The sequence below is a fragment of the Dioscorea cayenensis genome, chromosome 10, assembly GCF_009730915.1.
Source record: "Dioscorea cayenensis subsp. rotundata cultivar TDr96_F1 chromosome 10, TDr96_F1_v2_PseudoChromosome.rev07_lg8_w22 25.fasta, whole genome shotgun sequence".
Lineage (NCBI taxonomy): Eukaryota > Viridiplantae > Streptophyta > Magnoliopsida > Dioscoreales > Dioscoreaceae > Dioscorea > Dioscorea cayenensis.
Genome location: NC_052480.1, coordinates 15,478,373 through 15,501,243, shown reverse-complemented (window position 1 = coordinate 15,501,243; position 22,871 = coordinate 15,478,373). Strand labels below are relative to the sequence as shown.

General features: G+C 39.8%; 1 non-coding gene across 1 annotated transcript; it reads left to right on the top strand.

Moving 5' to 3' along the window:
- The first annotated feature begins 16,695 nt into the window (after positions 1–16,695).
- Positions 16,696–16,802, top strand: LOC120271191. Its single transcript, XR_005539812.1, has one exon. It is a non-coding gene; the product is annotated as a small nucleolar RNA R71 (small nucleolar RNA).
- The last annotated feature ends 6,069 nt before the right edge of the window (positions 16,803–22,871 follow it).

The following is a 22,871-nucleotide window of genomic DNA, read 5'->3' as shown; positions in this document are numbered from 1 at the left end:
CTCACCCTCTCAACCCTCTCCAACCTAGCTTTGTCTAACACTCGTGGTGTGTCACTCACTCACAAGGTTACCAACGAGAACTCTCAACCCTAGTGTCACTCTAGGGGAAATGTTCATACAATCAAGCATTCAAGGTTGGAACTCACAATAAACATCAATTAATTGAAAGCATAATAAAGAGATTCAATGAAACAAATACATCCTAGGGTTCACAAATACCCAAGTACCCACTAGGGGTTTAGCTCTCCATGGAGCTAAGTACAATCAAAGAAATAGAATGTAAAAGCAATGAATCCATAGAGAAACCCCCTCGATGGTCGTGTCGATGGTCTTGTGGAGAGTCCTCTACTCATCGTCCAAGGATTCTCTCATCCGGTATAGGATACGCCTCGACGGAAGCTCCCCTACCAACCTTCTTCCTAAGGAATGACGATGTCGGAGCCGTAGAACCTCTCCAAAAACCTAGCCAATACCCCTCAAAACCCTAGCCGAAGCCCTCTCTCAAGTTGGGGAAAAGATGGAGAAGAGAATGCTGAAATCGGGGCTGAAATCGGCTTTAAATAGGGTTGGAATCGGGCATCCACACGGTCCTATGGATTTTCACACACCCCTGTGGAATTTCCACACAGGCGTGGGTAATTTCCACAAGCCCGTGTGGATTCTTTGAAACTGTCATTTTCGGCCGGCTGTGAACAGTAACTGCTACAGTGATTTGCTACAGGCTATGCTACAATACTCTACCAAAAAAATACTCCCGAATCCACTTTTCATCGAGGTAACATAAACGGGCACACGTTTATGCCGTAGATCGCTTTGCTTCTTCAATGACGGATAAGTTGATGGAGATCTTGTTCTATATGCATAAGTCGGAATGCTTGAGTGTGACTGCCCTTGTGCCCCTCTAAATGGTTGTGCAAACTCAAATACAGGGAGGTTGGCACACACTCTAGCATCTCGCACCCGACTTATATCTTCGCGTTTGAACCTTAGCAAGATTTCTTCCAAAATCGGTGCATTGTGATCCACATTGGCTTCTTTCCTTCATAATTGGTTTCACAACCCTACCTGCATAAAAGTAACATAAAAACACACATATTAATGTAAAAACCCGAGAAAAGTAATGCTCAACATATGGAAAGAATGTTTCACATTCATATCACACAAGCACGTATCATGCACCAACGGCCATTATGGCAACTCACAATGCCTGTTGTCTATACTTACCATTGCCATGATCAAGCTGTGGCAGCATGAGCTCACTGGTGGTAACATAAAAGTCATGATGGCCTCACAACGACTATTGTGAAGCCCATAACGGTCATTGTCAAGATACATTGTGGGCTCCTTTTTTCTCACCCGACCTTTAATTAGGGTTAGATCGGTTAAAAATAATGGATCATAAATTAAATTTTAATTTTTTATGACTTCAAGAGATTATGGGTTTGTAACTTTCATTAGGAGTAAGCTCCTAATGTTAATTACCCTAGACATTGTCATAGGAACCTCTGATTAAGAAATAAGTGTGAACAAAGAAACAAATTATGATGATAAATTTTATTCACTTTAATAAATATGAATTTCATTGAAAGTACAAGGAATTTGAAATTATCTCGTAAACTTGATTTTTCTTGACTTGTGAAAATCTTTGGGTCTTTGACTTTTGATGTCTTGAGACTGTTGAGTCCAATTATTGATTAATATGGATTTTCAAGTCTTGACTCTTTTCATATCTTGAATCTTGACTTGGTTGCTTTGGTTTTGATATATATATATCATGATATGTCACTGTATGTGCGTCGTCACCGTGTTGCACACCTCATAGTCGTTTTGAGATGCATATTTCATTATCACCTTTCTTTAAACCAATTTTTGTCACCGTTTCGAGATGAACATTTCTTTTTGTTGTTGCTTCAGAATGAGTGTTTTCTCATGGAAGGATCTTGATTATTTTATTTTTATTTTATTATTATTTTTTTTGGGAAAAACCTTCATGGGAGAATATTGGTAGTGATTACCATGGATGTTTATTGATTCTATTGGTGCTTGAGAAAAGGAAACAATTGAAGTTGAGAGTGAGGATGAATTGTGTTTGGCTATTCTGTGAAGCTTGTTTAAATGTTTTTGGTGTGATTTGTTCATCTAAATATGCCATGATTTGAAAAATGGGTAAGATCACTGTACATAAAGAGGGGAAATTGATGGACCTTAAAGATGAGGACCATCTACGTGATTAACTAAAGTTTGAGGCAATATAGTGAATGGCTCAGATTTGATCACCAGGAGATAGGATTGGAGTGCTATGATTTCATCATAAAGCAGAAATAGTTTAAGTTCGAGTTGACTTAAGATGAATGGTTCAGATTTGATCATTAACAGATAGGATTGGAGGGCCATGATTTTATCATCAAGTAGAAAGAATTTAAGTTTGAGGCAATCTAAAATGAATGGTTCAGATTTGATCATCAGGAGATAGGATTGGAGGGCTATGATTTCATCATCAAGCACTTAAGTTCGAGGTGACATATGATGAATGGTTCGGATTTGATTATCAAGAGATAGGATTGGAGGGCCATGATTTCATCATCAAGCAGAAATAGCTTAAGTTCGAGGCAATTTAGTTGAAGGAAAATATTAAATGGTTAAATTCCTTCAACTTTATCTGTTTTAATTTTCAGTTGTTTTATTAGATGAATACCATAATATAGGAAGGATAGCATTATTTTATTATTATTCTAATATAGTTTGCATGGCCATCAGATTGGACTTCTGCATTTGGATTCTTTATTTATTTATTTTTTAATGCATGTTAGAATACATGTAGACCAAAACAGGCTTCTTATTCTCTCTCTCCGTTTGTTCTCTTCATCAACTGCACCATCACCATGCAGACCCTGCCAGTGTTAATTTTTGAGCATATGCCAAGGCTTATACCATAACCGGCTCTGTGGAACTCAAATACTAAGTAAGCACTCAACCATCATTATCTAATATCATGGACCATCATCCAAATGACTGGATATTTTGCAGCATTAAACTTCTACCAGGTTAAGATATTAAGCTTTCATTAGGACCTTCTTTTGAAGAAGGAACATATCTAAATGTGACGATGCCTCTTGGAGATATTGATCAAGTCCTCTTCGTATATCAAGTAAGGTGATACGAGTGGAATATATATATATATATATTATTTTATGCGAGTCATGCACTCATATCGATTATGATGATTGTATAATCATTCTCAGCTAACTTTGAAGAGCAATATTATCCTGATATATGATTTTACATCATTAATGATATATATCATGTTCCTATTTGGACTAAACCTCATCTTCCACTGTGACTTGATGATACTTACATAAACTAGTCTTTAAATACATCTTGATATATATATATGCAAATCATACATCGATATAATCTCTATGTTTTGTTGATGTTTTTTTATTTACATACTAACGTCCTCAAAGAGTTTGGTTGCCAACATTGCAGGAAGCTTCCTAAGCTGATGTCCTTGAGCATGTATTTTGGAAACAAAATGGTTGACATCAGGAGACAAGCGTCAACTTAATAGTGATGGCAAAAAGATGGTGCGTTCTCAATGTTGTCCTAACCCAACTCCTTAAAAAAACTGAGTATAAGAGTAAATGGCCTCCTCCTCAAGATGACCAACCATTCTATGTGACAATTTGGGAGAAATAAGGTAAGCCACGAAGTATGCATTGAAGAAGAGCCCCTTAACGGCAAAGACCAAGGCACGCTTGTATCACTTGGGCTAGGAGACCTCCATGAAGGTCATGAAGTACATTCTCTCATTATTTACTTCTTCTCACAGTGTCTGGATCCACTCGTCACTTTGCTCAAACTTGCACAGGGATTTGCAGTGAAGAAGGAAGTCACCCACCATACCTGGTACAGCTACCAACATCTATAGCATCATGGCATGGTAGATGAGACAAATGGCTGATGTTGATACTCTTCTCCACAAGTTTTATTTGTTGGTATTACCAAAGTTTTCATCTGCTTTTGAACATCACCACTATTGTCTATTTTATTGTGTACTTGGGATCGACCAGCACATTTGGACACATCACCTCCATCAGGATCTGCTGATGGTGTTGCCGTGACACCGAGACCAGAACTTCGCCACCATGACTGGGCAACAATCATATTTAATACTATTTGCACATTTTGATCTTGTTCCCATGCTCCTCAAATCTTAATCTTCAAACCAGAACATCAATCTCTGGCCTTGAATTCGTCTAAGAACTAAAGATGGAAATTAAGAAAAGTGATGCAACTATATCTCCACTTTTTTCTTCTGGTCTTCGTACAACTCTGACTCATTAGGTTCGTCACCAAGTCTAGGTATAACCTTGAATTACCAGAGCTTGATATCACTATGAACAAAAGCATCACTAAAATGGCTGCATCGATCAATCACTTTGGTGTTGAGGACGGTGTTGGATACGATTCCCTTGATCATTGGTGATGGTCTTAACATGATTGTGCTGCCAAACACCGATGTAAGAGTACGTGGTCTTGAGATTGCTACCGATAGATAGTCCTTCACCTTTGCCAGCCATTGGCGCTACTATTTTATCCTCCATGGTAGGACACATTGGTGTTCGTCGTACTACCAAAGAAGTAAGGAACGGATCCGGAGAGCATTATATAAAGAGAAATTTTCAATGTCATCACCAGCTTCATCTGGGGCTTGTAATGTTAAGGATTTCGCCACCAAGGCCTTTGGAGAGTTTGTTTTCTCTTGGTTTTGGCTTTGGTTTTATGGGTTCTGACTAGCCATGAACATGAGATCAATAGTGCTACTGAATTTCTTTTGTGATCAACGACTTAGACAATGATCTTCAGGATCTTCAATCAAGAATCTGGCAACAAGTTGGTGAAAAGCATCGAGATAATTCTAGGGTCACTGTCATCTCTTTTCTTTCTTTCTTTCTCTGGTGATTATCGTTGTCTTGTTCCTTTAGGCAAATTCAAGAACTGGTGCCACCTTCTTCACTAGTTCTCATCTCTTTCTGGTATGGTGGCGATGGCAGTAAGAGTCTTCTTCTTCTTCTTCTTCTTCTTCTTCTTCTTCTTCACTTGCTGCTTTCTCTTCTGCGGATTCTACGACGATGAGGGAGGAGTGGGGATGGCGGCTTTCGATATTCTCTCAACGGTAGTAGAGAGCCTCCTTCTTCCATCTCATAGAGACACAATGGCAGCAGTAATGGCGACGACGGCGGTAAGCGACAACATCCTTAATTCTTTGATATACATATATATATATATATATATATGTTTGACAGAGAGAGAGAAAAAGAAAGGAACTCCTTCTTCTTCTTTCTTCACCTTCTTCTTTTTCTTCTTTTTTTTCTGGTTCCTTCCCCTCTGGTCCATTCATCCTCAGCTGGTCTTCTTCCAAAATTTCCCCCTTTTCTCTTTATAAAATGATCCAGCTGCCCTCTTCGCATAAGGATCATGGGGCGGTTGCCTTGATCGTGGAGTCACTATGATATGGCGAGTACTCTACTTCCTAGTGACCATGACAAACACCCCATGCTTTATTTATTTATTTATTTTTATTATTTATATTTTATTTATTTATATATATATATATATATATTATATTTATATATATATTATATTTATATATATATATATTGTATTATATATATATATATCTGATATCGGATTTTGATTTTTTTTTTTATCTTTCACATAATTTGATATTTTTTATCTTTACGTTGTATTATATTTTTTTTTGTTTTTGTTTGATTTTTTATATTATATTTAGCTGATTTGATTTTTTTTATTTTAATTTGATTTGATTTTATTATATTTTTTTCCTGATTTGATATATATATTATATATATATTTGCCTCATGATTTATATTCATAATTAATTTTGGGATTGAGATCGTCTCGAGATATGTGCTCTCGGCTAATCATGGAATTTGGTTATTTTTAGATCACCTTGAGATCTGTGCTCTCGACTAATCTTGATGTTTGTGTATTTAGATCACCTCGAAATATATGTTCTAAGCTGATCTTGAGATTTTAATATTTTGGATCGCCTCGAGATCTGTGCTCTTGGCTAATCTTGGGATTTTAATAGTTAGATGGCCTCGAGATATGTGCTCTAGACTGATCTTGACATTTAAATGTTTAGATTGCCTTGATATATGTGTTCTCGGCTGATCTTAAGATTTTAATATTTTGGATCGCCTCAAGATCGGCGCTCTTGGCCGATCTTCGGATTTAAATGTTTTAGATCGCCTCGAGACTATGATCTCGGCTAATCTTGGGATTTGGGTATTTTTATAAAGCCTCAAGGTTTATATCACCTCAAGATCTGTGCTCTCTGCTGATCTTGATATTTGAGTATTTTTTAGATCGCCTTGAGACATGTGCTTTTGCCTGATCTTGAGATTTGAATATTTTGGATCGCCTTGAGATCAGTGCTCTTAGCTGATCCAGAAATTTGAATATTTTAGGTCACATCGAGATTTGTGCTCTTGGCTGATCTTGGTATTTGGGTATTTTTATATCGCCTCGATATCTGTGCACTCTGTTGGTCTTGAGATTAATATATTTTAGATTGCCTCGAGTTCTGTGATTTAGGCTAATCTTAAGATTTAAATATTTGGATCGCCTCGAGATTGGTGCTCTTAAGTGCTCTTGAATATATCCAAATATTATGAAATTTGTTTATCTTATCCACATGTTTTCCTAATTCGATTATGATTTGGCTATATGTGATTTTAAAAAAATTTTTGATTTGAATTAGGGCATGCAAATTTTTTATATAAACATACATAACACCCAAAGATTGTGCCAAGATGCGACTTGTTGCCCAGCAACAACTTACTTACAAAGAGCATCACAACGCCTGTTGTGATGCCATGGTGCACCCAATGACTATAAATACCCTAGTTTTATCCAAATTAGGGGAGACCTTTTGCCAAAGAAGCTAGGGCAGCTAGATTTCAGGAGATCTGACCAGCAGGAGACGATGTTGCTTCCATATTCCAACAAATTCTGGTGGATTTATCAAGAGTACATCAACGGGCATTATCGGAGAAGATCGCGCGTGGCAAACATCTTCAAAGATCATCATCAAAGGGGTGTAAGTGATACACGTCATCCGAATAACCTTGGGATCCACTAATCCCTATCTTCAGAGAACTATTGGAGGAAGTTAATCTAGGAATATATTGAATGTTTATTTATTCATTATTTGGTCATGTGGCTATCTTTGTGCTATAATGCTTTACTTTCTTTGATCGATAAGAACCTAATTCGAGAGAAATTATATGTCTAGGTCCCTCGGTTATTGTTTATGAATCTTGATTGATTAATATATATCATTCTAGTTTTCTTAATCATTGACTGCTTTAATTGTTTATTATTGCTGATATGGATGAGAAGGATATGCCCCCACATTGATGACACCCATGTTATGATAGATCTATGCATGTTCTAAGAGGTTAGGCATGGTAGGTTTCTAGATTAGTGTTGATTGCCCTTTAGGCTTAGGAGTTGATTAGTTTCTTCTCGTGGAATTCCTGCACTTAAGATAAACAAAGGAGGCTAGGGTGGAAAAATTCCATGCTAAGTTCCTAGTGATTTAGACGTATTCACCATGGCTTATTGGGGCTAGTAGGCCTTTGAATTCCCCCGGTTTGATTCTAGAACATAATTGACACTTAACGCCTATCATACTTAATAATCAAGATAACCTTCATACGTACTCCCATCTCCATCTAAGTGTGCTTACTATCATCTCCAATTATATTGTTTATTAGAGTTGTATAATTAAACTAAAGAAATAGCATAAATGATTTGGTTGTTGATTAAGTGAAAAGGAAGTAATAGGAGCCTCTCGTAGTTCCTGGGGAAATATAACCTTCGTGTTCACCCACGAGGTATTATTTGACAACCTGTACACTTGTGATGTTACAGACCAATTATAGTATTCTTTGTATACTTGAATATTGATTTAATTACACAATTTATGCACCCATTTGATGTCCTTCAATAGATCTCTAAGGTGTGTGACAATTAAGCAAATATATAAACATTCAACTATGCAATTAATATTACAATTGGTTTATAAATACAGCAAGTGTACGGGTAGTCAAGTAATACCTCATGCAAGAGCATGAGGGTCATATTACGCTAAGAATAGTGAGAGGCTCCTATTACTTCCATTTCACTTAATCAATAACCTAAACATTTACACTCTTTCTTTAAGTTACATCTACAATACTATTTCACAGTACAATTGGATAAATCGTTAAGCATACTTGGAAGGAGTTAGGAGATTATATGATATATTATCTTAATTATTAATTATGATAGGTGTTAAGTGACAATCTAATTCTAGAATCAGATGGGGAATTCGAAGGCCTACTAGCCCTAATCTCTTGATGACTAGGTCTAAATCACTAGGAACTTAAGATGTAATCTCTTCCTACCTCAGCCTCCTATTTTTGCCTTAAGTATAGGAATTCAATGAAGACGGATCAACAAAACCCTAAGCCTAAGGGCCAATCAATCTCTAATACAAAAATCAGGCTATATCTAATTTCTTAGCACATGCATAGATCTATCATGGCATGGTTGTTCTTCACATAAGGGCATAGCTTCCTCATCCATATTAACAAGAATAACCATTGAAAACATGTGATAAATCACATAAACTAGAAAGAGATATTGAATTAATCAATCAAGATTCATAAATAATAATTGAGGGACTTAGACATACAATTCCCCTCAAATTAGGTTCTTAAGGATCATAACAAGAAGGTATTAAAACACAAGAGATCCACAAGACCAAATAAAGAATAAAAATGCATTCAAAGTATCCCTAAACTAACTCCCTCTAAAAGTCTCTAAAGGTTGAGGGTGAGAGGATCCCTGACACGACCGAATATGCGTGTAAACCGCAAGTGCACGGGTGTCGAAGTAATAATCCTAGATGAGTGGGTATCATATCCACAGAGAGTAGGAAATAAAGACACTTAAATTGTTTCTTAACTAATGTAAAAGATGAATAGTGATATGTGTGACAAAATCTGAAATAACAAAAGTAAAAGCACCAAGATAGAGAGCACAAGTAAAGGAGAAGGTAAGGCAATCGATAAAGATGGGGTACCCGGATATTGTTCCGCCTAGGACAATCGTTTCAAGTGCAAGAACCCTCTATTATACTTCCTAATTTATGCAACAATGAGTCATGGAGATCCTTAATTACATGGTCCTAAATCTAAGGTCAACCATGCCTAACTCTATACATGTCCCGGAGGAGAAATTAAATAACCTCTCAACCTCGTACTCGTATAGAATTGCAATGAGTTCTAGGGATTCCAAGTGATGAACCCTATTCCTATGTATAGACCTAACACTTTGGTCCAGGTGGAAGCTCCCTAGCCATAATTAAGCCCTAGGTGCTAAAATCACTTCAACGCTTCACTCCATTGCACTCGCAACTAAGCCCCAACGGAAGGTCATCCCTTAGCCCATTCACTCTACTATGGCCACAAAGAACTCTTGGAACGTGGAGGTAGGATAGATCACACCGGAGGAGAAAGGGGACGCTCTGCTATCTCTCGACTCACCCTCTCAACCCTCTCCAATCTAGTTTTGTCTAACTCTCGTGGTGTGTCACTCACTCACAAGGGTTACCAACAAGAACTCTCAACCCTAGTGTCACTCTAGGGGAGTATTCATACAATCAAGCATTCAAGATTGGAACTAACAATAAACATCAATTAATTGAAAGCATAATAAAGAGATTCAATGAAATGAATACATCCTAGCATTCACAAATACCCAAGTACCCACTAGGGGGTTTAGCTCTCCATGGAGCTAGATACAATCATTGGAATTAAATGTAAAAGCATAAAATCCATAGAAAACCCCCTTGATAGTCATGGCGATGGTCTTGTGGAGAGTCCTCTACTCGTCATAAGGATCCCTTTGTCGGGCCTAGAATAGACCTCGCCGGATCGGTGCCGATGAAAACTCTCCCACTAACCTTCTTCCAAACGGCGCACGATGTCAGAGCCGTAGAACCTCTCCAAAGCCCTAGCCAATACCTCTCAAAACCCTAGCCGTAGCAATCTCTCAAGTTGGGGAAAAGATGGAGAAAAGAATGTTGAAATCAGGGCTGGAATCGGCCTTAAATAGGGCTAGAATCGGGAATCCACATGCCCATGTGAGCGCCCCTGTAGATTTTTCACACAGGTGTGTGGAATTTCCACACACCCGTGTGGATCCTCTGTTTTCTTTTTTTCTCGGCTGGCTGTAAATAGTACTGTTACAGTATTTTTGTTGTAGTGTTTTCTACATTACCCTCCTATAGTACCTGCCTGAAATACTCCCGAATCCATACTTTCATCGAGGTAACGCAAACGAGCACACGTTTACGTCGTGGATCGCCTTGCTTCTTCAATAACAAACATGTTGGTAGAGATCTTGGTCTATATGCACAAGTCAGAATGCTTGAATGTGACTGCCCTTGTGCCCCTCCAAATAGTTGTGCTAACTCGAATACGAGGAGATTGGCACACATTCCCGCATCTCGAACCCGACCTATGTCTTTGCTTTTGAACCTTAGCAAGATTTCCTCCAAATTGGTGCATTACGACCCACATTGGCTTATTTCTCTCATAATCGGCCTCACAACCCTACCTGCATAAAAGTAACATAAATACACACACATTAGTGTTAAAACCCGAGAAAAGTAATGCTCAACATAAGGAAAGAACACTTCGTATTCTTATCGCACAAACACTTATCAAACTCCCCCACACTTAAGCTTTTACTTGTCCTCAAGCAAAAATTAAAACATTATGTGCATAGATGAAGGAAATATTGGAAGTACTTGGCCTTAGGTTCACCAAAGCATATAAAGAGAGCATTCTACAAGTAAGGGAAATTTCAACACTAAATACGAAAAATCAATGCTCTAGCTAAAAACTTGAATCAAAAAGGACAACAAACCTGAAATCGTGTAAGTGTGTGAGCTCACTCAAAACAACCCAAAGTATACTCCTCAAAGTTCTAAGCACAAGGGACTTATTTATCTGAATAAAGTAACAAAAACATTTCAAAAATAGTAGTAGCTTTGCACATCCTCTAAGGTAGCCCTTTCCAAAGCGGCCGCTAAGGTGGCTTCCACGCTTTCGAGGTGGTAGCTCTTTCTACCAGAGTGGTAGCTTTCACTCATCCTATGAGATAGCTCATTCTCTCATTAGGGCATAACTAGTATCCGACTTATGAGAATAGCTTCATACTTCATAGGTGGTAGCTCTTTCCACCCAACTAGCACAAATAAACAACAAAACTATTTTGTTCCTTCTTTTCCTTTTTCCATTTTTTTCCCTGAACTAACAAAATAAACAACTATACTTAGTCCCTTTAACATCAAACTTGAGTTTCCAAAAGAGTTTAAAGAGTGAGAAGTACAAAAAGTGTCAATCGGGCAAAAATTCCTAGAAATTCAAGCACAAACTAAAGTATGAGGACATTCAATGTTAAAAATTCTCCTAAACTCACAAATACAATCATTGCAACTAAGGTGAACCATCATTGGCTATGTGAGCATGTATATCAATCAAAACTAATATTAAAGATGTGTGCATTATGAAACTCCACCCTCACACTTAAGTTGTAGATTGTCCCCAATGTACACATGTAAGCTCACTCATAATGTATATCAATTAAATTCAAATGTGGGAGAAGCAATCAAAACAATACTCCCCTGACTCCTAGTGTTGCGTTTGATGGAGTTAAGTCCTTGGGAGTGTTGTTCCAACGGGTTGTAAAGCACACACGGCCAAGTGCCGAAGCACCTTTGCCGTGCCCATGACAAAGTCTCAATTCCCATGATGACAAGACCATCTACACGCATACACGAGGGGGTTCAATGAATACAACTCGAGATAGCAAAATAAAAGATAAACTCAGAAGGAAAGTCCTTTCTGAGTAAACAACTCTAAAATAAAATGCAGAAGTAAAGTAAAGACGGAAGTAAATAAATCAAGCGTCAGTGTTGTGCTCTGGCTCCCCTGCTGCTGCTAGTTCCGGTGATGAAGTACATGGTGGGTCAACCGGTGCGGGAATAGGTGATGGAGGTGCTAGAGATGCTGGGGGAGTCCTCGTGTGCAGGTTAAATGATGAGGCGACGTCCTGCTCTAAAATCCGCTGTAACATATCGAAACGTGCCATGAACTCTGTATGCTGTGTTGCCTGCGTAGCCCAAATCTCAGCAATATCTGCTCGGACCCCAGCGACCTCAGTTTGTAGTATCCCCACAGCACTCTCGAGCCTCTCGGAAAGATCATGGGCTCGAGATGGTAAAAACATGCGTACTGGAGGTGGATCCTCTACTATAGGAGATGCCTCGGTATCCATCGATGCTAGCTGAGGCTCGGGGGCAGGCTGAGAAGCCTCGGCATCATCACCCTCCTCCTCAGCTATCTCTGGAGCCGGTAGAACCAGAACATAAACTCCTGTCCAAACTCTGCAGACCATGCCCATCAACCTCATCATCTATAGGGGAGCAGGTGTACTCGTCTTCTCGGCCCCGCGAATCGCGCCGAAAAGGCCCATAGCCAGAGCTAATCTCGTAATGTAAGGGCCCGAGAAGATCACTCCCAATCTGGCATACTGCCCCTGATATCGAATGTACACTGCGATGATGTGCCCTAGATGGATCGGTACGCGGTGCACCATCGAATACAAGAACAGAAGCTCCTACCAGCTCAAAACGCCAGTGCTATCACCACGGCCATTCACCAACCTACTCATGATGGCATGTAGATATCGATACACAGGTCGGGAAAGGCAAGTGGCCTAGGACACCAACGGCTCATACTGGCCCTGACCACATAATGCTCTGTAAGCTCTCTGCGGGGTCAAGGCTCCAGGATAATCTGTCGGTAACTGAGAGTACTCCTCAGTGTCTATAAATGTCTTCTCGTACAAGCCGAGCCAAACTGAGAACTGAGTGATACTCAGACTATAGTGATGTCCAAGTGCTCTGAACTGAACGATGTCGATGCTGTCAAATCTCGCATAGGATCTGTCGAACTCGAATGATGACAAGACCTCCAGTGTAAGCTCACGGATGGCTGGCTCTCTAATCGATAATAACTGTATCCAACCACCCACCGAAATGAGATCCTCGACCTCATTTGTAAACTCATCTCCCTGCTGCAAATCTCTCAGTATACTCATGTCCAAGAATCGAATTTGTCCAAACTGAAGTCTCGACAGATGCTCAAACCGAGCCTGGTGCTCGGGGATGGTGAATCTCATGCTCTCGGACTCAGGAGATAACTCTCGCGGCCGCTTATCAACTTACTTCTTTGACCTGGGTGCCATAATCTGCAAAATTTGAAAGAAAATGGATCAAACAAGTTAATTAAGGAATGTTACAGAAATCCACATGGTCGTGTGGAATTTCCACACACCCGTGTGGATCCACGGGACGTGAACAACGCACAGCCGCACCTCAAAAATCCACAAATGCACCATTACATCGCTTCTAACTTTATGTTAAACGTATACAATCATTCTAATTGTAGAAATGAAGCATTATTAACTGATTTCATCGATAAAAGTCATGAATTTGTGAAGAAACTCAAAGATAGGGCTTACCGACGAGTTGAGATAAGAAAACTCAGAATTGGCCGGAAAACCAAACAAAATTCTTCCAAATCGGCGATACGAGGATGGGAAACAATATAAGAGTGCTCTCAGATGAATGGAAGTTATGAGGGTGAAGAGAAACAATAATCCTTTTAAAAGGACTCGCGCCTCTTGGCGTTCTGTACATCCGCACGGGCGTGCGGAAATTACCCACGCCCGTGCGTCTTCGCAAGAAAACTTCGCAGGGGCAGATGCACGCCCCTGTACACTCTCGGGAGAACACTCACTGCCTCTGAATGCAAACACACGTGCGTGCGAGAAATACCCACGCCCGTGCGCTCGACCCACAGGGGCAGCCGCACGCCCCTATTGCTTCTCTGGACATCCCAGAAAAATCGCTAAGTGTTCCGCACGCCCACTTGAAAAATCCACACGAGCATGACATTCACATGCCCAACTCACAGAGGTTGCCGCACGCCCCTGTGCCTTCTCGGGATGGAGAGAGCTTGTCTGCAAAGTTTCACACGGGCGTGCGGAAATTACCCACACCCGTGTGTATTTCACAAGTTCACCCACAGGGGTGAGTCGACACCCCTGTGTGCTCTCGGGATAATTTGCCAAGTCTCAGTAGGAAATCGTACGCTCGTGCGGAAATTACCCACGAGTATGTGAAAATCACAAGGTCGTTCACAGGGGCGAGTCCACGCCCCTGTGCCTTCTCTAGATGAGCTTGTAATGCATATCCACGGGCGTGCATTAATTCCACATGCCCGTGTGTTTTCTCTGGATGTCTTAGAAAACTCTGCAGGCTCTGCAGAAAATTTTTTAACGTGTTTACACATTCAGAGCCTACCCTAATATGCAACCTGCACCAGTGAAAAACATGAGAAATGGCTCAAACGACCAAAACTTCGTCAAATTCACATGAAAACAATGGTGAAATTAGAACCCACAATAAAATCACAGCAAAAGCATCTATAAATCAAGACACCAACATTCAACATTTTATTCATGCAAACACTAATTTACTAAACTAAGAAAACAGTAAACACTTGGGTTGCCTCCCAAGAAGTGCTTGTTTAACGTCACTTAGCTTGACGTACCTTATCTTACCTCACGGTAGCTCATAGATGAAGGTTGCCCTCTTACCCATGGCTTAGAAGCATGATGAGCACAATCTCTTGAGGGTAGAGGAAGAATTATCAGGCTTGGGACCACCTAATAATGGTTCATCCAATTTGTTTGGTTCGTGCACATCTCCAACAGCCTTGGAGCGTTTCCGGTGGCGTCTCCTAGCCTTCTTCATCTTCGGGAGCACCTTCTTCAAGATCCCCGGAGTAGATGGTACTTCTTCCATCGAACCAAGCATCTTAACTTCTTCATTGTCCTCCTCTTGGTCGAACAAACCTTCGTATAGATCCAGGTTGAACATTTCCTGCATGTATTCATCAACAATCTCATCAGTAGTGTCAAAGAAATACAAAGCGTCATCGAAAATCGAGAGAATGGCGCATGGCTTCCGTAAGGCGGTATGTGAGCTTGTCATCTCCAACTCTCAATGTGAGCTCTCCGCCATTCATGTCAATCAATGCTTTGGAAGTCTGCAAGAACGGCCTCCCAAGTATCAAGGGTACATCCGCATTCTCATCGACGTCTAGCACTGCAAAGTCAACCGGAAAAATGTACTTGTCCATCTTGACAAGTACGTCCTCGATGATGCCTCTCTGATGTCTCACAGTTCGGTCTGCTAGTTGCAAAGTTATCCGAGTAGGCCTAGGCTCGCCCAAGCCTAGCTTCTGAAAGAAGGTGTATGGCATGACATTGATAACGGCCCCTGAGTCCGCCAATGCCATTTCTTCACCTAGATTATCAATATTACACGGAATGATGAAGCTTCCGGGTCTTTCTTCTTGTTCGACATGTTCTTTTGCAACACCGCTGAGCAAGAAGCATCTAAAATCACCGAAGAAGTCTCCTCTAACTTCCTCTTATTAGTCAACAAGTCCTTCAAGAATTTTGCATACTTAGGTATTTGGGCTAATGCCTCAACAAAAGGAATATTGATGTGGAGTTGCTTGAACAAACTCAGAAACTTCTTGTACTGTTCATTCCCTTGGTTATTCTTCAATCTAGAGGGATAAGGGATTCTTGGCTTGAAAGGTGGGGGTGCCACCTCCTTCTCTTTTCTTGCTCTCTTCTCAACCTCTATAACCTCGGGTGCGTATTCATTGGGCTTCTCACTCGGAAGCCTACCTTCAACCTCACGACCACTTCTCAAAGTGTTCGCATTCACATGCTTTCTAGGGTTGGTCTCGGTGTTACTCGACAAGCTTCCTTGTGGCATTTCCGATAAGGACTTCGCAATCTGCCCCACTTGATTTTCAAGATTATGCAAAGAGGCGGTATATTTGTGAACTGTAACTGATTGGAACCTTGTATCAGGTGATTGCACAAACCTAGTCAAAGGCCTTCTCCAGATCGGTCATTCGGGTCTCCAAACCTGAAACTCGGTTTTCCATGTTTGGGGCTTGTTGTTGTTGGATACCCGGTGGTGCCATAGCCTTTTGTGGACCTTGGTTGCTCCACGAGAAATTGGGATGATTCTTCTAACCTGAATTGTAGGTGTTGCTATATGGGTTTCCTTGATTCCTCATGGCATTACCTACAAAATCGACGTTCTCAACCGAAAATGTATCACCAATAGAGATCGGGCAATCGGAAGGAGCATGTTCTCTACCACACCCGGTTCAAGTTGTCACGGCCACCACTCTATTTGAAGTTAGAAGATCTAACCTCTTACTCAATGATTCCACTTGAGCCGCCAATGAGGTTACTGCATCTATCTCATGGAGGCCGGCCATCTTTTTCTTCTCCCTAGCATTCCATTAGTAGTTGTTTAACCCTATTTCTTCAATTAATTGATGGGCCTCACTGGGGGTCTTGCTACCTAAGGTACCTCCTGCTGCCGCATCCAAGAGTTACCTTGTACTCGGATTCAAACCGTTGTAAAAGGTTTGAACAATCATTCACTCCGGGAATCCGTGTTGCGGGCACTTTCTCAGGAGCTCCTTGAACCTTTCCCACGTCTCAAATAGAGACTCCAATTCCAACTGTACAAAGGATGAGATCTCATTCCTAAGCTTTGTAGATTTTCTGAGAGGGAAATAACGGGCAAGAAAAGCTTCTACCATCTCCTCCCATGTGGTGATTGATGCTCTAGGTAATGAGTGTAGCCACTTCTTAGCTCTCCCCTTTAAGGAAAATGGGAAGGCTCTCAACTTGATGGCATCATCCGTCACCCCGTTTATCTTCAGCATATCACACACCTAAAGAAAGTTCTCTATATGACTGTTCGGATCCTCATCGGCCAAACCATTAAATTGTGCAGATTGTTGCAACATGTGGATGAATGCCGACTTTAGCTCGAAGTTTTGAGCTGTAATCGGAGGACGCACAATGCTTGATTGTGTCCCCAATACTGAAGGTCTGGCATAATCGGATAATGTCCATTGATGCTTATTCTGTTCTGCCATAGTTTTCATATTTTTCTACTTCCAAATCAGCTAAATTAGACTGTTCTTGCACTGGTTCTTTCCCTTTTTTTCTAAGTGTACGTTCAAGATCAAGATCTCCTTCAATTAATATCAAAGGGTTCCCTCGGGTCATAACCTGAAGCTGTACCAAAAGAAAGAAAACAAAATCAGAACGATGATAGAGAAGAAGTTAAGAAATAGAATGAATGAATGAATAGCTAAGAAAAACAAAGTGCAAAGTATCTCTAAATGTCGACTCCCCAGCAATGGCACCAAAAACTTGACACACCTGAATATGCGTGTAAATCTCAAGTGCACGGGTGTCAAAGTAATAATCCCATATGAGTGGGTATCATATCCACAGAGAATAGGGAATAAAGACACTTAAATTATTTCTTAACTAATGTGAAAGATGAATAGTGATATGTGTGATAAAATCTGAAATAACAAAAGTAAAAGCAACAAGATAGAGAGCACAAGTAAAAGAGAAGGTAAGGCAATCGATAAAGATGGGGTACCCGGATATTGTTCCGCCTAGGACAATCATTTCAAGTGCAAGAGCCCTCTATTATACTTCCTAATTGATGCAACAATGAGTCATGGAGATCCTTAATTACATGGTCCTAAATCTAAGGTCAACCATGCCTAACTCTATACATGTCCCGGAGGAGAAATTGAAATAACCTCTCAACCTCGCACTCATATAGAATTGCAATAAGTTCTAGGGATTCCAAGTGATGAACCCTATTCCTATGTATAGACCTAACCCTTTGGTCCAGGTGGAAGGTCCCTAGCCATAATTAAGCCCTAGGTGCTAAAATCACTTCAACGCTTCACTCCGTTGCACTCGCAACTAAGCCCCAACGGAAGGTCATCCCTTAGCCCATTCACTCTACTATGGCCGCAAAGAACTCTTGGAATGTGGAGGTAGGATAGATCACACCGGAGGAGAAAGGGGACGCTCTGCTATCTCTCGACTCACCCTCTCAACCCTCTCCAATCTAGTTTTGTCTAACTCTCGTGGTGTGTCACTCACTCACAAGGGTTACCAACAAAAACTCTCAACGCTAGTGTCACTCTAGTTGAGTATTCATACAATCAAGCATTCAAGATTGGAACTCACAATAAACATCAATTAATTGAAAGCATAATAAAAAGATTCAATGAAACGAATACATCCTAGGGTTCACAAATACCCAAGTACCCACTAGGGGGTTTAGCTCTCCATGGAGCTAGATATAATCAATGGAATCGAATGTAAAAGCATAAAATCCATAGAAAATCACCTCGATAGTCGTGGCGATGGTCTTATTGAGAGTCATCTACTCGTCGCAAGGGTCCCTTTGTCGGGCTTAGGATACACCACGCCAGATCGGTGCCGACGAAAGCTCTCCCACTAACCTTCTTCCAAACGGCGCACGATGTCAAAGCCATAGGACCTCTCCAAAGCCCTAGCCAATACCTCTCAAAACCCTAGCCGCAGCAATCTCTCAAGTTGGGTAAAAGATGGAGAAAAAAATGTTGAAATCGGGGATGGAATCGGCCTTAAATAGGGCTGGAATCGGGAATCCACACGCCCATGTGAGCGCCCCTGTGGATTTTTCACACGAGCGTGTGGAATTTCCACACGCCCGTGTGGATCATCTATTTTCCTTTTTTCTTCTGCCGGTTGTAAATAGTGCTGCTACAGTATTTTTTCCTATATTGTTTTCTACATTACCCTGCTATAGTACCGGCCTGAAATACTCCCGAATCCATACTTTCATTGAGGTAACGCAAACATGCACACGTTTACGTCGTGGATCATCTTGCTTCTTCAATAACAGACATGTTAGTGGAGATCTTATTCTATATGCACAAGTCGGAATGCTTGAATGTGACTGCCCTTGTGCACCTCCAAATAGTTGTGCTAACTCGAATACGAGGACGTTGGCACATATTCCCGCATCTCGAACCCGACCTATGTTTTTGCGTTTGAACCTTAGCAAGATTTCCTCCAAATTGGTACATTACGACCCACATTAGCTTCTTTCTCTCATAATCGGCCTCACAACCCTACCTACATAAAAGTAACATAAATACACACACATTAGTGTTAAAACCCGAGAAAAATAATGCTCAACATAAGGAAAGAACACTTCGTATTCTTATCGCACAAGCACTTATCAGTCCCAAGCTTGACTTGATGATGCATGTCACTCCGCTTTCTTCTATTAATAATCGTTGACTTCCTCTTCAAATCTAATGGAATATGGGAGAAGATTTATCTCCAGCCACTCAAATCTTCAGAACTCTACCTGCCCTACCTTATTCGGCAAAAGAATCTCCCTGATTTCTGAGAAACCTAGCGTTTTTATAGAGTCGAATCCGCTACGGCCTTACCATGAGAGTTGTGATACCCATGATGAGTAAGTTATTACTTGGGCTCTAAGTCGCATCTTGGCACGGCTCTTTGTGTAATACCCTGAACTTGTGGATAACTATTGGAAAAATATATTTAGGGTATTAATACAGTGGTAGTAAGATTTTTCTACAGAGTAATCTTGTTGAGAAACCCCAAGTGGAAAAATTAAGGACCTAAATGTAAAAGTTTCTAAAAGATTTTTGGGTTAAAGAATAAATGAAAAGGATTGATATGAAATGTTTTTGGAAACCAAGGACTGGAAGGTAAGATAGAAGGGATCTTTTTGAAATGTTGTGTTATAATCCAAGGACCATTGGATAGTTTGAAAGGACCGTTTGAGAATACTATTTCATAATTCAGGGACCACTGGTAAGTTTTTCAGGGACTGCTTTGTAAGAAATTATATTTTGAGAGACTAAAAGTAAATTTCGGCTAAAAACTTAAGTTGGAGAAAAATCTAGATTTTGATGGTTTGTTCATCTTCTTCTCCCTTCATCTACTACAGTAACCCGTGAGAGAAAAAAAAAATATATGATGAAATGAGGAGAAAAATGGGAGATTTGAGGTGGAGGATTGGAGATCGCGGGAAGGAGCTCGCCGGAGGGATGGTTTTACTTGGTAAGAGTTTTTGTTTGTGTATTTTTGATGAATGAGTGTATGTATGCATGTATATATGTGTATTTGATGGATTTGATAAAGATGATGATGGATTTGAGTAGGAAAAAATGTTTAATGGTTATAGATGATTGTTGCTTCAAGTTGTTTTTAGAAAAATCTTATATCTGTGATGAATCTAGCTTGAATGGAGGATGAGTTTTTTGGTTACTGTAGCATTACTGTAACACCGAGATTAGGGTTTGGTTTAGTTAATTAAGTTGATGATGATGATGATTAAGGTGTTAATGATGATGGTTGAATTGGAATTGGTTGGGTTTAGCCACATTGATTTGGTTGGATCAAACCAAGTTAGAATTGATTTGGTTGAGTTGAATTGAATTGATTGAGTTGGGTTTGATTTGGTTGAGTTGGGTTTAATCAAATCAAGTTGAGTGTGGTTGGACTTGAATTGTTTGATTGAATTAAATTGGTTGAAGTTGATTTGGGTTTAGTTTGGATGTCGGGCTAAGGATTTGGGCTGAACCAATCCAAGGAAAATTTAGGTTCGGTTGAACCAAGTTGGTTCAACAGAATTTTGTATAAGAATTGAGTTAGTTCAAGGCTGGTTGGTTTAATTAAACCTGGTTCAATGAAATTGAGTTTGGTTCAGTGAATTTGAGCTTGGTTCAGTGGAATTGAGGTTGGTTCAGGTTGGTTCAGAATAGCCTAGCCCAAATTGAGTTGGCTTAAGTGCAATTGGAGACCAGTTTGATTATGCCAGGTCGGGTTTTAACCGATTAGAGTGAGTGGGCCAATTAGAGAGTCAGATATTGGTTTATTGTATTTTTTTTGGGTTTAATTGTGATATTTATATTTATTTTTATTATGTTATATTGTTAGGTGTTGATTAGGCTTGGGAGGGAGTTCTAAATCTAGCAAGAAACCCAAGAGAAACCAGGTGAGTTGATAGTGGCTATTATTTAAATTATTGGACAATTATTATTATTTTGAAAATAATTATCTAATTATTATTATTTTGAAATAATTATTTAATGACTAGTATTTCGGAAATAACAGTTTAATTATGTTATTTTATTATGTTTAATTGCGTATACTGTTAGAATATACGTATATTTATTTGTCGTCGATGTGCCATGATAACCATATTGATACATCAGTTTTGTATAATTATACATATTTTTAAATAGTGAAAATACACATATATATATGATTTAATTATTCAATTCATGTATTTATTTTTTATGGGTATAGATGCTTTGATTTGGAATGAGTTGTGAAACCATGTGAGCATATTAAAAAAAATTTATCGTCATTGTTAGTGGAATTGGTTTCATGCCTGGTATAGGAATGGTATCGTGGATCTGGGTTTTACTAGTATTATGTATTGTTATACTTTTGGCATTTGCTTTGTGGAAATAATGTTTATTTCCGTGATGTGAATGCTTGTCCTGGATAAGGATCCTGTGATATGATTTATACCGATTGTATTATTGCTGTATCTACTTGATGGTTTGGACGGTGACGGCGGGCTAAGGCCCGACTATTGTAGTAGTGGGTCCCCACGGGCCAGCCTTTAGAGGTGGCGTGGTGGACCTGGGTGTTGATTTCTACGAGGGACAGTTCAGGTGGGAGCGTAGAGCCCTGACTAGATATTCATCGGGTAGCCGGGGGTCACCGACAGGTGAACCGATGGGTCAACGTTAAGGACATGAGTTCCTTGACGGCTCTTAACTTAGCCGCGGCCACGGCGAAGGTTTAGAGAGTTTTCTAGACCATGTTATGCTGGGTGAGTGTTGGGTATTGCTTTATTTTGAATTTGAGATTTATGTTATTTTTGAATTGTGATGAGGGCAGTCTCTCACAAAATTTGTGTTTTCTAAGAAAATCGAATTGATGTTGATTTCTGTTGAATTTCAGTTTCAAAAGCTCTTTAAAGTTGTATTTTTCTAAAATTCTGGTATTTGTGAAAGTTGGGAAAATTATTTGAGAAATTGATCTTTATATGCTTTATGTATATTACTTTTAAATTATTTGAAATTATTGAGCCACTATCGACCAACTGAATATGATGTAGTTGCATGAAAAGGACCTTAGTAGATCATTGTTCGACTATAGAGCTAGTCAAGGTTGAGTCCAGGACTGCAGTGGGTCCCCCTTTTCTTTCTTTCTTGTTATTGGTGTTGTGATCTTGTAGCGGTTGTACCCGTAAATTTGAGTAGTTATACTTGTTGTATTTATGTATTTGAATCATGTAGTTGGTGTAAAGTTGTAAATGGTGATTTGTAAGTCTGATTTGATTTCTGAGAGGTGTCAGGTTTCTAGTTAAAAAGGAATTTTTAACTAATGGGTGCCACATTTACCTCGGTGGAAGGGGTGTGTGTGACACTTTGTATGTTATGTGTCTTGATAATGGTAGTGAATGGTTTTCATAACGGCCATTGTAAGGCCATTGTGGTTTCTGTATTGCTTCCAAGGCTTGATTACAGCAGTGCTAAGTGTAGACAACGGGCATGGCAACTTGCCAGCATACTTGTTTGTGAGCCATGGTGAAGCCTTAATTTAGTAATTTGGTTCATTTTGCTTCAAAACACCCCTGATTTGTTTATATTTTTCGCTAAAACAGAAATAAAAGCCATTGATGAGTGCATTTTATATTC